The sequence below is a fragment of the Tachypleus tridentatus genome, chromosome 12 (assembly GCF_004210375.1).
Source record: "Tachypleus tridentatus isolate NWPU-2018 chromosome 12, ASM421037v1, whole genome shotgun sequence".
Taxonomy (NCBI): Eukaryota; Metazoa; Arthropoda; class Merostomata; order Xiphosura; family Limulidae; genus Tachypleus; species Tachypleus tridentatus.
The window spans coordinates 75,552,991-75,567,036 of record NC_134836.1 but is presented as its reverse complement, the minus strand read 5'-3'; positions in this window follow the sequence as shown (position 1 = coordinate 75,567,036).

The window sequence follows — 14,046 nt, the reverse complement described above, 5'->3', positions numbered from 1 at the left end:
AGAATAAATATATAGTAAGATATTAACTAACACAACTATATTCTTTTAACACGTAACTACCATTGGTACAACTCTGAAGAAGAGAGACCAATGTTCTGTCGCATCAGCATTGAAGTAACTGCAAAAGATGCTCCCTCCACATAAAAGTATTTGAGTCAAATACCTTTATTTCCCTATGATTTTAGTTACCATCCTGGCTGAAACGGAACCCATATTGGCTCGTTCCTCACAGTTACGGGGGTGTACTAACACTATTGTACAGGAAAGACTTTTTCAACTTGTTTGAACGATCAACTGTTCTAAATGATTTTTAACAGAAATACAAATCACAACTTAATATGGTTAAAGTTAGAATTACTTTTATTTTTACTAATTTTCTAATGTTCTTAATGTACCTTTCTCTACATTTCTTATGCTATTTGTTGTTGTTTTGTTTTCTAGTGTTCTTAATGTACCTTTCTCTACATTTCTTATGCTATTTGTTGTTGTTTTGTTTTCTTGTGTTCGTAATGTACCTTTCTCTACATTTCTTATGCTATTTGTTGTTGTTTTTTTTCCTGTGTTCTTAATGTACCTTTCTCTACATTTCTTATGCTATTTGTTGTTTGTTTTCTAGTGTTCGTAATGTACCTTTCTCTACATTTCTTATGCTATTTGTTGTTGTTTTTTTTTCTCTGTGTTCTTAATGTACCTTTCTCTACATTTCTTATGCTATTTGTTGTTGTTTTGTTTTCCTGTGTTCCTAATGTACCTTTCTCTACATTTCTTATGGTATTTGTTGTTGTTTTGTACCTTTCTCTTCATTTCTTCTGTTATTTTTTGTTGTTTTATTTTCCTGTGTTCGTAATGTAATGTACCTTTCTCTACATTTCTTATGCTATTTGTTGTTGTTTTGTTTTCTAGTGTTCGTAATGTACCTTTCTCTACATTTCTTATGCTATTTGTTGTTGTTTTGTTTTCCTGTGTTCTTAATGTACCTTTCTCTACATTTCTTATGCTATTTGTTGTTGTTTTCTTATGCTATTTGTTGTTGTTTTTTTTTTCCTGTGTTCGTAATGTACCTTTCTCTACATTTCTTATGTTCACCTTTCTCTACATTTCTTATGCTATTTGTTGTTGTTTTCCTGTGTTCGTAATGTACCTTTCTCTACATTTCTTATGCTATTTGTTGTTGTTTTGTTTTCCTGTGTTTGTAATGTACCTTTCTCTACATTTCTTATGCTATTTGTTGTTGTTTTGTTTTCCTGTGTTCTTAATGTACCTTTCTCTACATTTCTTATGCTATTTGTTGTTGTTTTGTTTTCCTGTGTTCGTAATGTACCTTTCTCTACATTTCTTCTGTTATTTGTTGTTTTTTTTTTTCCTGTGTTCTTAATGTACCTTTCTCTACATTTTTTATGCTATTTGTTGTTGTTTTGTTTTCTAGTGTTCGTAATGTACCTTTCTCTACATTTTTTATGCTATTTGTTGTTGTTTTGTTTTCTAGTGTTCGTAATGTACCTTTCTCTACATTTCTTATGCTATTTGTTGTTGTTCTGTTTTCCTGTGTTCGTAATGTACCTTTCTCTACATTTCTTATGCTAATTGTTGTTGTTTTGTTTTCCTGTGTTCGTAATGTACCTTTCTCTACATTTCTTATGCTATTTGTTGTTGTTTTGTTTTCTTGTGTTCGTAATGTACCTTTCTCTACATTTCTTCTGTTATTTGTTGTTGCTTTTCCTGTGTTCTTAATGTACCTTTATCTTCATTTCTTATGCTATTTGTTGTTGTTTTGTTTTCCTGTGTTCTTAATGTACCTTTCTCTACATTTCTTATGCTATTTGTTGTTGTTTGTTTTCCTGTGTTCGTAATGTACCTTTCTCTACATTTCTTCTGTTATTTGTTGTTGTTGTTGTTTTGTTTTCTTTTCCTTTCTCTGTTCTTAATGTACCTTTATCTTCATTTTTTATGCTATTTGTTGTTGTTTTGTTTTTAGTGTTCGTAATGTACCTTTCTCAACATTTTTATGCTATTTGTTGTTGTTCTGTTTTCTTGTGTTCGTAATGTACCTTTCTCTACATTTCTTATGCTAATTGTTGTTGTTGTTTTCTATTTTCCCTTTCTCTACATTTCTTATGCTATTTGTTGTTGTTTTGTTTTCCTGTGTTCTTAATGTACCTTTCTCTACATTTCTTATGCTATTTGTTGTTGTTTTGTTTTCCTGTGTTCTTAATGTCTACATTTCTTATGCTATTTGTTGTTGTTTTGTTTTCCTGTGTTCTTAATTTTTCTCTACATTTCTGTTGTTGTTTTGTTTTCTAGTGTTCTTAATGTACCTTTCTCTACATTTCTTATGCTATTTGTTGTTGTTCTGTTTTCCTGTGTTCGTAATGTACCTTTGTCTACATTTCTTATGCTATTTGTTGTTGTTCTGTTTTCCTGTGTTCGTAATGTACCTTTCTCTACATTTCTTATGCTATTTGTTGTTGTTTTGTTTTCCCGTATTCTTAATGTACCTTTCTCTACATTTCTTATGCAATTTGTTGTTGTTTTGTTTTCTTCCTGTGTTCGTAATGCACCTTTCTCTACATTTCTTATGCTATTTGTTGTTGTTTTTTTTTCCTGTGTTCTTAATGTACATTTCTTATGCTTTTTTGTTGTTTTGTTTTTCTTTTTCTTATGCTGTGTTGTTCGTGTGTACCTTTCTCTACATTTTTCATGCTATTTGTTGTTGTTTTGTTTTCCTGTGTTCTTAATGTACCTTTCTCTACATTTCTTATGCTATTTGTTGTTGTTGTTTTGTTCTTTTTTCTCTACATTTCTTATGCTATTTGTTGTTGTTTTGTTTTCCTGGTACCTTTCTCTACATCATAATGTAACCTTTCTCTACATTTCTTATGCTATTTGTTGTTGTTTTGTTTTCTAGTGTTCGTAATGTACCTTTCTCTACATTTCTTATGCTATTTGTTGTTGTTTTGTTTTCCTGTGTTCGTAATGTACCTTTCTCTACATTTCTTATGCTATTTGTTGTTGTTTTGTTTTCCTGTGTTCGTAATGCTATTTGTTGTTGTTTTGTTTTCCTGTGTTCTTAATGTACCTTTCTCTACATTTCTTATGCTATTTGTTGTTGTTTTGTTTCCTGTGTTCGTAATGTACCTTTCTCTACATTTCTTCTGTTATTTGTTGTTGTTTTTTCCTGTGTTCTTAATGTACCTTTCTCTACATTTTTTATGCTATTTGTTGTTTGTTTTGTTTTTCTTTTAATGTACCTTTCTCTACATTTCTTATGCTATTTGTTGTTGTTTTTTTTTCTGTGTTCTTAATGTACCTTTCTCTACATTTCTTATGCTATTTGTTGTTGTTTTGTTTTCCTGTGTTCGTAATGTACCTTTCTCTACATTTCTTATGCTATTTGTTGTTGTTTTGTTTTCCTGTGTTCTTAATGTACCTTTCTCTACATTTCTTATGCTATTTGTTGTTGTTTTGTTTTCCTGTGTTCGTAATGCACCTTTCTCTAGATTTCTTCTGTTATATATTATTTTTTTTTTCCTGTGTTCGTAATGTACCTTTCTCTAGATTTCTTCTGTTATTTGTATTATTTTTTCCTGTGTTCTTAATGTACCTTTCTCTACATTTCTTATGTTATTTGTTGTTGTTTTGTTTTCCTGTGTTCGTAATGTACCTTTCTCTACATTTCTTATGCTATTTGTTGTTGTTTTGTTTTCTAGTGTTCTTAATGTACCTTTCTCTACATTTCTTATGCTATTTGTTGTTGTTTTGTTTTCCTGTGTTCGTAATGTACCTTACATTTTTTATGTTTTCTAGTGTTCTTAATGTAATGTACTTTTCTACAATTCTTATGCTATTTGTTGTTGATCTGTTTTCTAGTGTTCTTAATGTACCTTTCTCTACATTTCTTATGCTATTTGTTGTTGTTTTGTTTTCTAGTGTTCTTAATGTACCTTTCTCTACATTTCTTATGCTATTTGTTGTTGTTTTTTTTTCTAGTGTTCTTAATGTACCTTTCTCTACATTTCTTATGCTATTTGTTGTTGTTTTGTTTTTCTAGTGTTCTTAATGTACCTTTCTCTACATTTCTTATGCTATTTGTTGTTGTTTTGTTTTCTAGTGTTCTTAATGTACCTTTCTCTACATTTCTTATGCTATTTGTTGTTGTTTTGTTTTCTAGTGTTCTTAATGTACCTTTCTTTACATTTCTTATGTTATTTGTTGTTGTTTTGTTTTCCTGTGTTCGTAATGTACCATTCTCTACATTTCTTATGCTATTCTTGTTGTTTGATTTTAATGTAAGTTTTCTAATTTATTGTATCATTCTAATTCTCCTTGTAAACTCCTTGTTTTGTATACTCCGGAAGAAATAATGTACCTTTCTCTACATTTCTTATGCTATTTGTTGTTGTTTTTGAGTTTCTTGTCAGTTCAAAGTTAGGAATAGAAGTATGCAAACAGGTCTATGTGAATATTTATTGGAACATTCTGAAACAAACAAATTTTCCTGTGGCTGTAGTATTCGTGTAAGAATATAATACTTTGTCAACTGAGCTCTTTGATAGTAGAGGACATTTCTTTAAAATTAGGTTGGAACCCTGAAATTTTTCCTAGTCGACATCCCAGCTTATTACTATACATAAACATTATGTTCGAATAATTATTGAAACGAAGTTGAGTTTGTAGTTACATTTTCCTTCTAATATTTTTTTGTTAGAGTTGAGTTTCACACATATTTATTTGAAATACTGTGATGTTGTTCAGTTTGTAAAGGCACGGTTCCATTCTGAGTTTCTACTGGAAAACACGGACAGTAACGGTTACGTATAATTAGGCTTAAAGATAATTTATACAGAACTAGTTTTAGTTACTGTTATAACGTCTTGCAAACAATATAACACAAAATCATCTGGTTTCGGTCACTTTAATAAATTATTGAAACAAACTTTATATTGTTTAGAGTTTAGTTACTGTTATAACGTCTTGTAAACAATATAACACAAAATCATCTGGTTTCGGTCACTTTAATAAATTATTGAAACAAACTTTATATTGTTTAGAGTTTAGTTACTGTTATAACGTCTTGTAAACAATATAACACAAAATCAATTGGGATTTAGTTACTTTAAGAAAATTATTGTAACAAAGTTTATATTGTTTAGATTTTAGTTACTGTTACGAAGTCATTGTAAACTATATAACATAAAATCATTTGTTATTTAGTAACTGTTAACAAGTGGCTGTAAACTATATAACATAAAAGAGTTACAGAATCTTTATCTATAGTTTCTAACAATTTTTTTTTATTTTGTGTCCTTTGCAATCGTTCCACAGATCAGTGGTAAATTTATAATGCTAATGTTCAAGGTTCGATTCCCTGCAGAGGACAAAGTACAAATAGTCTTTTGTATAGCTCTGCCCTAAAAAAACAACGGTCAAAGATGTATTCTTTGTTAATATTACTTTTCAAAATTAAAAGTTTGAACAAACGTCCGCAAAGGCATTATTGAATGTTTAAAATGATGAATTGAAAAACATTTATAATCTGAGGGTCACAGATTCGAATTCCCATCACATCAAACATGCTTCCCTTTCAACCGTGGGGGCGTTATAATGTGATGATCAATCCTATTATTCATTGGTAAAAGAGTAGCCCAAGAGATGGCGGTGGGTTGTGATGACTAGCTGCCTTCCCTCTAGTCTTACACTGCTAAATTAGGGACGGCTATCGCAGATAGCCCTCGTGTAGCTTTGCGCAAAATTCAAAAAGAAACACACAGAGAAACATTAATATTACTGAATTTTAAAATAATGAATTATAAATATAAAAGTACACAAACAAATGTTTTATAAAACTATATGTAAGTTATACATAATATATTAATTATGTTCTTACGACCCAGACGTACCGGCTGGTTGTGTAATCTTAAACTTGTATGTGACTGGTTATTGTAAAAACACTAAATGTTTGTAATTCAGCCTTCGTGTGTATGTGTAATTAAAAATCCGGATGCACATTAGAATTTTTCTGGTTTTCCGGCATAAAGATTTTTTACTACTGAGCCTCTATGCTATAAACACGTAGTTAAATAGCACGTTATAATATTGGGTGATACCGTGTTTCTCCGAAAATAAGACAGGGCTTATATTAATTTTCACTCCAAAATATGACACTAGGGCTTATTTTCGAGGGATGTCTTATTTTGATATACTAAAAAAATGAAGTTACAAAGTAAAACTATTAAACTAACCATTTAAAATAAACTATTATTAAACTATTAAACTGATTAATACTTAAACAAACTAATTAACTAACTAGTAAACTAATTAATAAATTAATTTTTTTTTATTTCTTTCCTCTTCCTGCCACTCTTAACTAGGGCTTATTTTAAGGGTAGGGCTTATATTAAAACTATCCCCAAAAATCACACTAGGTCTTATTTTATGGGTAGGTCTTATTATCGGAGAAACACGGTACGTGAAATACATCAAAGTGTGGACGTTTGTGGTAGTTGGGAAGTGAGAACTTAGCTGACTGCGGCAGCAAATAACTTACTATGAACAATTAAGAACTGGATCTTCAAGTGATGTCAGCTCTTAATAGTTAGAAACTAGAGCTTCGAGTGATGTCGGCCCTTAACAGATAAGAATTTGATCTTAACAATTAAGAGCCAATGAAGTGGTTGTATTATCACATCTTAATGATTAATATTAAATTATGTACGTAAATAATTAATAAGCAAAAAATGACTCCGAGACTTGGACAACTGGCTAACACTGTCACTGAATTCAAGTTGTCCCGATAAGTTTTGATTCCTAACGTATCCCACCTTGAGTTTAATTTCCATATTATTTTATCATAGGTAAAAATACATAGAAATCCATAACAGTCTTATAAGTCACTAACTTCATTAGTAACAAGTGAATTTAATACTGATATATCGCAGTAATTAATAATAAACATTTTATTTGAAAAACCGATAGGTGAAACTTAACCCCGAGATCAAGACTTGAATCCGCTAGAATTTAGGGATAGTAAACTAACAAGTGTAGCTTTATTTCTCCTTCACTGAGTAGTAAGTGCGTATGTATAATTAAATAGATCTTATTAATGTATCCACAAGTATACTTAGTAATATCAAAGTAAATTACATTATGCGAGAGAGTCATACATGATTAAATGAAAATAAATAACACAATCTGTTAAGGATCTTTTTATATTTAAGTAAAATCGGATTTTATGAGAGTCATTTTGCAGATCTCCCTGTCTCGCATCTAAAACTCTTCTCATTGTCGATTAGGCTTAATCGTAGTGGCGCTATTTCTGATGTTATAATTTTTATTGCGTCGAGTTTTTGTGAAGATGGTGAGACAGGTTTTAGACTTTACAAACTCACGTTGTACATGGATCTCAACTTTGAAGAGCGCGAATCACGTAATAAAAATCCTTTGGAGTTATATTTAAGAAGCTGAGAAATGTGTGGTCAAATAAGGGTATTGTGATTCTAGTTTATTTGGTGGCCGAAAGGTTGCAAACCTTTGGATTTCAAGTCCTTGTTTATCATTTATTCAGTGGTACCAAGACAAATGTCCGTCCTCACCATGATGGTTCTCTTTCATAACCATAACATTCCCTTTTTTACTCCAAGCTGATTTCTGCCCTATTTTAGGAGTCTATATACGTTTTCTTGCTTCCACAGGTTCCCTTTTCAATATGTCATGTTCCTTGACTCTATATCCTTTAACGTCTCTTGACCCTACATTGTTTAATGTCCTTTATGCTACGTTGTTTGATGTCTCTTGACCCTACAATGTTTAATGTTTCTAAAGCTATATCCATCTGTAGTATTACTGAGTTATATTGGTCAGAAATTTGTTGTGGATGAAATATTTGTCGATGTGAGCCGCCATATTTAAAAACTTTGATTTGGCCTACATACAGTGTTCTTAATGTTTTAGAACAGATGTTCTTGCCTGAATACGTTAAGATAAACAGAGAGATGTGTCAACGTGAAACTCAAAACTACCATATCGTGTTCAAGATTTTTTTCTTGATAAATAAAGTTCTCACAAGGATAATGTAAACAGATATTTAACTTCTTCCTACTGTTGTTCCTAATATGCACCTGAAGAAGAGGGTTCTGTCGTTCTTTATAAAATTAGATTAAACAAGGACCACTAAGAATGTTTGTTTTGAATTTCGCGCAAAGCTACTAGATGGCTATCTGCGCTAGCCGTCCTTAATTTTGCAGTGTAAGACTAGAGGGCAGGCAGCTAGTTATCACCACCCACTGCCAACTCTTGGGCTACTCTTTTACCAACGAATAGTGGGATTGACCGTCACATATAACGCCCCCACGGCTAAAGGGGCGAGCATGTTTGGCGCGACCCTCGGATTACGAGTCGCACTCCTTAACCCACATGGCCATGCCGAGCCACCACTGAGGAAAGCAGAATTTTGCTTGTATCCCTTGTACAGGACCTACAGCTTTCAACGCTCACATAATTCCGAACCTTCTCTCTGTTTAATATATATTCAGTAACTTCACCTATAGCAAAATTGAAGTATTTTTATTGTGTAATTTTCATCACGGGAAAATAAAGAATAAACTATGGTTTCATATTTCTTAAAAATGAAAGCATAACTCGCAGGAATTATAAATGTACACAATAAAATAATGTTAAATGATGTTTAACGGTTCATGTGTATCATAAGCATTTAGTTAAAGTGAACATGCGTTTTATTATTACTCGATACTAACTAACAGTGAAAAGAGCAGAGATAACTATTTGATATTAAATAGTTTACATATTATTTTTATTACAATCTGGAAGAGTCTCTCTGTATTATCAAGTATAGTGCTGCCATCTTGTGATTAATAAAATACTTTTCTAATTTTAAAATAAATATTCTCAAAAGTTCTTTATTTTAAATGATTTTTAAAAGATGAGGATATTTTAATGCTAGTTATACTGCTAATTTATAAATAAGATTTTCGTTACATTAAAAAGATTCGAACAATCACAGATAATATTCAAATAATTTTGTACATTTAATTTTATTTAGTCAGTGCATGAATGTGTTGAAGTGCCTTAGATTTCGAGTATTTGTTTCGTTTTTTAGAATCTACCCCCTCAGTGACTTAGTGACAGCCTTCAGGGCTCACATACTAAAATTGTAGGTTCGATCCCTACGTGGGAATAACTCATATAGCCCATTGGGCAAATTTAAACTTAAAAACAAATAACAAAACTAAAATCAAAGGTCGAAGAGCTCTTTATTTCCCTAGTTCATGCACGGTTTCCTAAGCAATTGAATTTTGTTATCGTTGCCTGTATTCCACTGTTTCCCTTCTCTGGTGGTTCAGCAGTAAATCTGACAGATTATAACGCTTAGTTTGGGCTTCGATACCTGTGGTTGACACAGCACAGAGGGTTCTTTCAGTTGCTTAACAACAAGTACAATCAAACACCACTCCGCTGGTTTGACATGCCAGTATTTAATAGTATTATAAACTATACTCTGTAGACTACTTCGGTTAATTTAATATCATGGTTTATGTTTGAACAAAGTTCATTTCTCTCACGTGTGGGTTAGAGAGTAGCTGTCGTTCTGCAAATATTTGTCAATTCCTAGGTGACTGTTATGCACCCCTGAAGTTTGTCTTACGTACATCTCGGGTGTTAAGTAAATTAAAATGGGTGTTAAGCATAGCTCGAGAGGGTGTTAAGTATAGTTTAGGTGGGTGCTAAGTATAGCTCGAGTGGATGTTAAGTGCAATTCAGTGGGTGTTAAGTATAGCTCAGGAGGGTGTTTATATGCTTCAACTGATTTAGATAAATGAATAGTTTTTTCTATACATTTAATTTATTTTATGTTTTTGAACATTACTCGGTTATTTCATTTAACACACGTTATAAATTTATAATAACAAGTATCAAGAAAGGTGAGTTTGAGTGAGTAAAAGAACTCCTGCAGACTGTAACACTACTACGATACTGTATGGGTCTTTCCATTTGTTTACGACCTGGAGAGGTGAGATAAAGTGATGACCTATTCTCGTCTATACTACTACATTTCTCGTATTTCATATTCCGTGCTGAAAGTTCACTGGTCAGTACGCCCCGAAACCGTGACTAACCGCTTTGTCAGCTGACTAAGACGTCGAGTGAACTTTTTTCTTTATATGGTGGTGGTGGTCGTAAGCTTTCCATGTTTTACTGAAACATTCCCGAATGACCTATTAACCCCCAACCTTCTAACGTATGTTATATTGCTCACTTCTAGTCTGGCTCGAATATAGCGTAATTTTAAATACAATGGCGTTTTTTGCCACTTACAAAACCCATTGTAAGATAGTGGTAAAAATTATTCATCTTGAAGAGTAAAATACCAGAGAAAGTATCGGCAGCAATTTATCGGATCAGATAAAGAAATTGATGGTAATTTGCGTTTCTTTTTTGTGTTTGTTGTTAAGCACAAATTTATACAATGGACTCTGTGCTCTTCTACTACGGGTATCGAAACCCGAATTTTAGAGTTAGAAGTCCTCAAACGTATCACCGAGCTACTGAGAGGACGACTTTTCGCATGACTTATAGGTTATGAAGGACCTTATATCTAACAAAGTCAGAGATTCACAAACAGTTGCACCCACCCAGAGGCACAGCGGTATATCTGAGGACTTACAACGCTAGAAACCGGATTTCGATACCCATGGTGGGCAGAGCACAAATACTTCACTGTGCTTAATTACAAACAAACACAAACAATTTAGCATATAAATACACAGTACTTTCGAAACAATTGTTCCAAAAACCCATGAGGACTATATGTGTAATTCAAGATGCACATATACTTCACTGTCATATTAAATAACTGCTGTAATATTCGTATCCCCAAATCATGTAATGTCCACACCTGGGAAATCAAACAGCGAAAATCCAATAACTGACCAGATGTCACTGATCAAAAGGTTCACCCAATCCAGTGGCACTTCTAGACAAGTGAGAGTTAGAAAGAATAAAAGAACCAAACATTTTGTGCAATTTTGTTAATCAAAACGATGATAATAAAGTTCAATGCACAGAAATTTAATTTCTTCTTTGAAATAAAAACAAAACAAAATCCCCCTGTTGTTAAAATCCTTTATTAACCACATTGTACACAGTGATGAGTAAACTAAATTATCTGTATACACAAAAAGCTTTACTTGTAGCTTGAAATGTTCATTAACTGATTTCGTTTTGTGGATGTTGGTCACCAGGATAAGACGCCTTTTAACAGGAAATTAAACAGAAAAGAAGACATTCATCAGGTTAGCTAACTAAAAGCTATAAAGTTGATGCACGCTTTTATAATCTCTTTGTCAGAATGGCACATCACAAATTTCACACACGTGATATACTCACCGGCCACAAATGTCTAAATGGAAAAATGTTTATAAACTACAAATATAGCCATTGAAAGAGTAAACAGCGCGAAATGGTGAAAGCGTGTGCGCGTGTTGTTAATGAAGTTTGGAAACTCTACCAGAGTACTGAGGAACTGAAAGTGTGTTTGTTGTTTAAGTTTGGAAACTCTACCAGAGTACTGAGGAACTGAAAGTGTGTTTGTTGTTTAAGTTTGGTAACTCTAACAGAGTATTGAGGAACTGAAAGTGTTTTGTTGTTTAAGTTTGGTAACTCTACCAGAGTACTGAGGAACTGAAAGTGTGTTTGTTGTTTAAGTTTGGAAACTCTACCAGAGTACTGAGGAACTGAAAGTGTGTTTGTTGTTTAAGTTTGGTAACTCTAACAGAGTATTGAGGAACTAAAAGTGTTTTGTTGTTTAAGTTTGGTAACTCAACCAGAGTACTGAGGAACTGAAAGTGTGTTTGTTGTTTAAGTTTGGAAACTCTACCAGAGTACTGAGGAACTGAAAGTGTGTTTGTTGTTTAAGTTTGGTAACTCTACCAGAGTATTGAGGAACTAAAAGTGTGTTTGTTGTTTAAGTTTGGTAACTCTACCAGAGTATTGAGGAACTAAAAGTGTTTTGTTGTTTAAGTTTGGTAACTCTACCAGAGTACTGAGGAACTAAAAGTGTTTTGTTGTTTAAGTTTGGAAACTCTACCAGAGTACTGAGGAACTGAAAGTGTGTTTGTTGTTTAAGTTTGGTAACTCTACCAGAGTATTGAGGAACTAAAAGTGTGTTTGTTGTTTAAGTTTGGTAACTCTACCAGAGTACTGAGGACCTAAAAGTGTTTGTTGTTTATGAAGTTTGGTAACTTTACCAGAGTATTGAGGAACTAAAAGTGTGTTTGTTGTTTCTGAAGTTTGGTAACTCTACCAGAGTACTGAGGAACTGAAAGTGTGTTTGTTGTTTATGAAATTTGATAACTCTACCAAAGTACTGAGGAACTGAAAGAGTGTTTGTTGTTTATGAAGTTTTGTAACTCTACCAAAGTACTGAGGAACTGAAAGGGTGTTTGTTGTTTATGAAGTTTTGTAACTCTACCAAAGTACTGAGGAACTGAAAGAGTGTTTGTTGTTTATGAAGTTTTGTAACTCTACCAGAGTATTGAGGAACTAAAAGTGTGTTTGTTGTTTAAGTTTGGTAACTATACCAGAGTATTGAGGAACTAAAAGTGTTTTGTTGTTTAAGTTTGGTAACTCTACCAGAGTACTGAGGAACTAAAAGTGTTTTGTTGTTTAAGTTTGGTAACTCTACCAGAGTATTGAGGAACTAAATGTGTGTTTGTTGTTTAAGTTTGGTAACTCTACCAGAGTATTGAGGAACTAAAAGTGTGTTTGTTGTTTAAGTTTGGTAACTATACCAGAGTACTGAGGAACTAAAAGTGTTGTGTTGTTTAAGTTTGGTAACTCTACCAGAGTATTGAGGAACTAAAAGTGTGTTTGTTGTTTAAGTTTGGTAACTCTACCAGAGTACTGAGGACCTAAAAGTATTGAGGAACTAAAAGTGTGTTTGTTGTTTCTGAAGTTTGGTAACTCTACCAGAGTACTGAGGAACTGAAAGTGTGTTTGTTGTTTATGAAATTTGATAACTCTACCAAAGTACTGAGGAACTGAAAGAGTGTTTGTTGTTTATGAAGTTTGGTAACTATACCAGAGTATTGAGGAACTAAAAGTGTGTTTGTTGTTTAAGTTTGGTAACTCTACCAGAGTATTGAGGAACTAAAAGTGTGTTTGTTGTTTAAGTTTGGTAACTATACCAGAGTACTGAGGAACTAAAAGTGTTTTGTTGTTTAACTCTACCAGAGTATTGAGGAACTAAAAGTGTGTTTGTTGTTTAAGTTTGGTAACTCTACCAGAGTACTGAGGAATTAAAAGTGTGTTTATTGTTTATTTAGTTTGGTAACTCTACAGGGTACTGAGAAACTGAAAGTGTGTTTGTTGTTTATTTAGTTTGGTAACTCTACAGGGTACTGAGAAACTGAAAGTGTGTTTGTTGTTTATTTAGTTTGGTAACTCTACAGGGTACTGAGGAACTGAAAGTGTGTTTGTTGTTTATGAAGTTTGGTAACTGTACAGGGTACTGAGAAACTGAAAGTGTGTTTGTTGTTTATTTAGTTTGGTAACTGTACAGGGTAGTGAGGAACTGAAAGTGTGTTTGTTGTTTATGAAGTTTGGTAACTGTACAGGGTACTGAGAAACTGAAAGTGTGTTTGTTGTTTATTTAGTTTGGTAACTCTACAGGGTACTGAGGAACTGAAAGTGTATTTGTTGTTTATGAAGTTTGGTAACTGTACAGGGTACTGAGGAACTGAAAGTGTATTTGTTGTTTATGAAGTTTGGTAACTGTACAGGGTACTGAGAAACTGAAAGTGTGTTTGTTGTTTATTTAGTTTGGTAACTCTACAGGGTACTGAGGAACTGAAAGTGTATTTGTTGTTTATGAAGTTTGGAAACTGTACAGGGTAGTGAGGAACTGAAAGTGTGTTTGTTGAACACTTATATCGGTATTGTAAAATGATTCCGTGATCTTCCATTAGCCAATCGACAAAGATAATTTATAACGTAGTGAGATGCGTGTATTGATTTCACATAAGAGCTACTAGA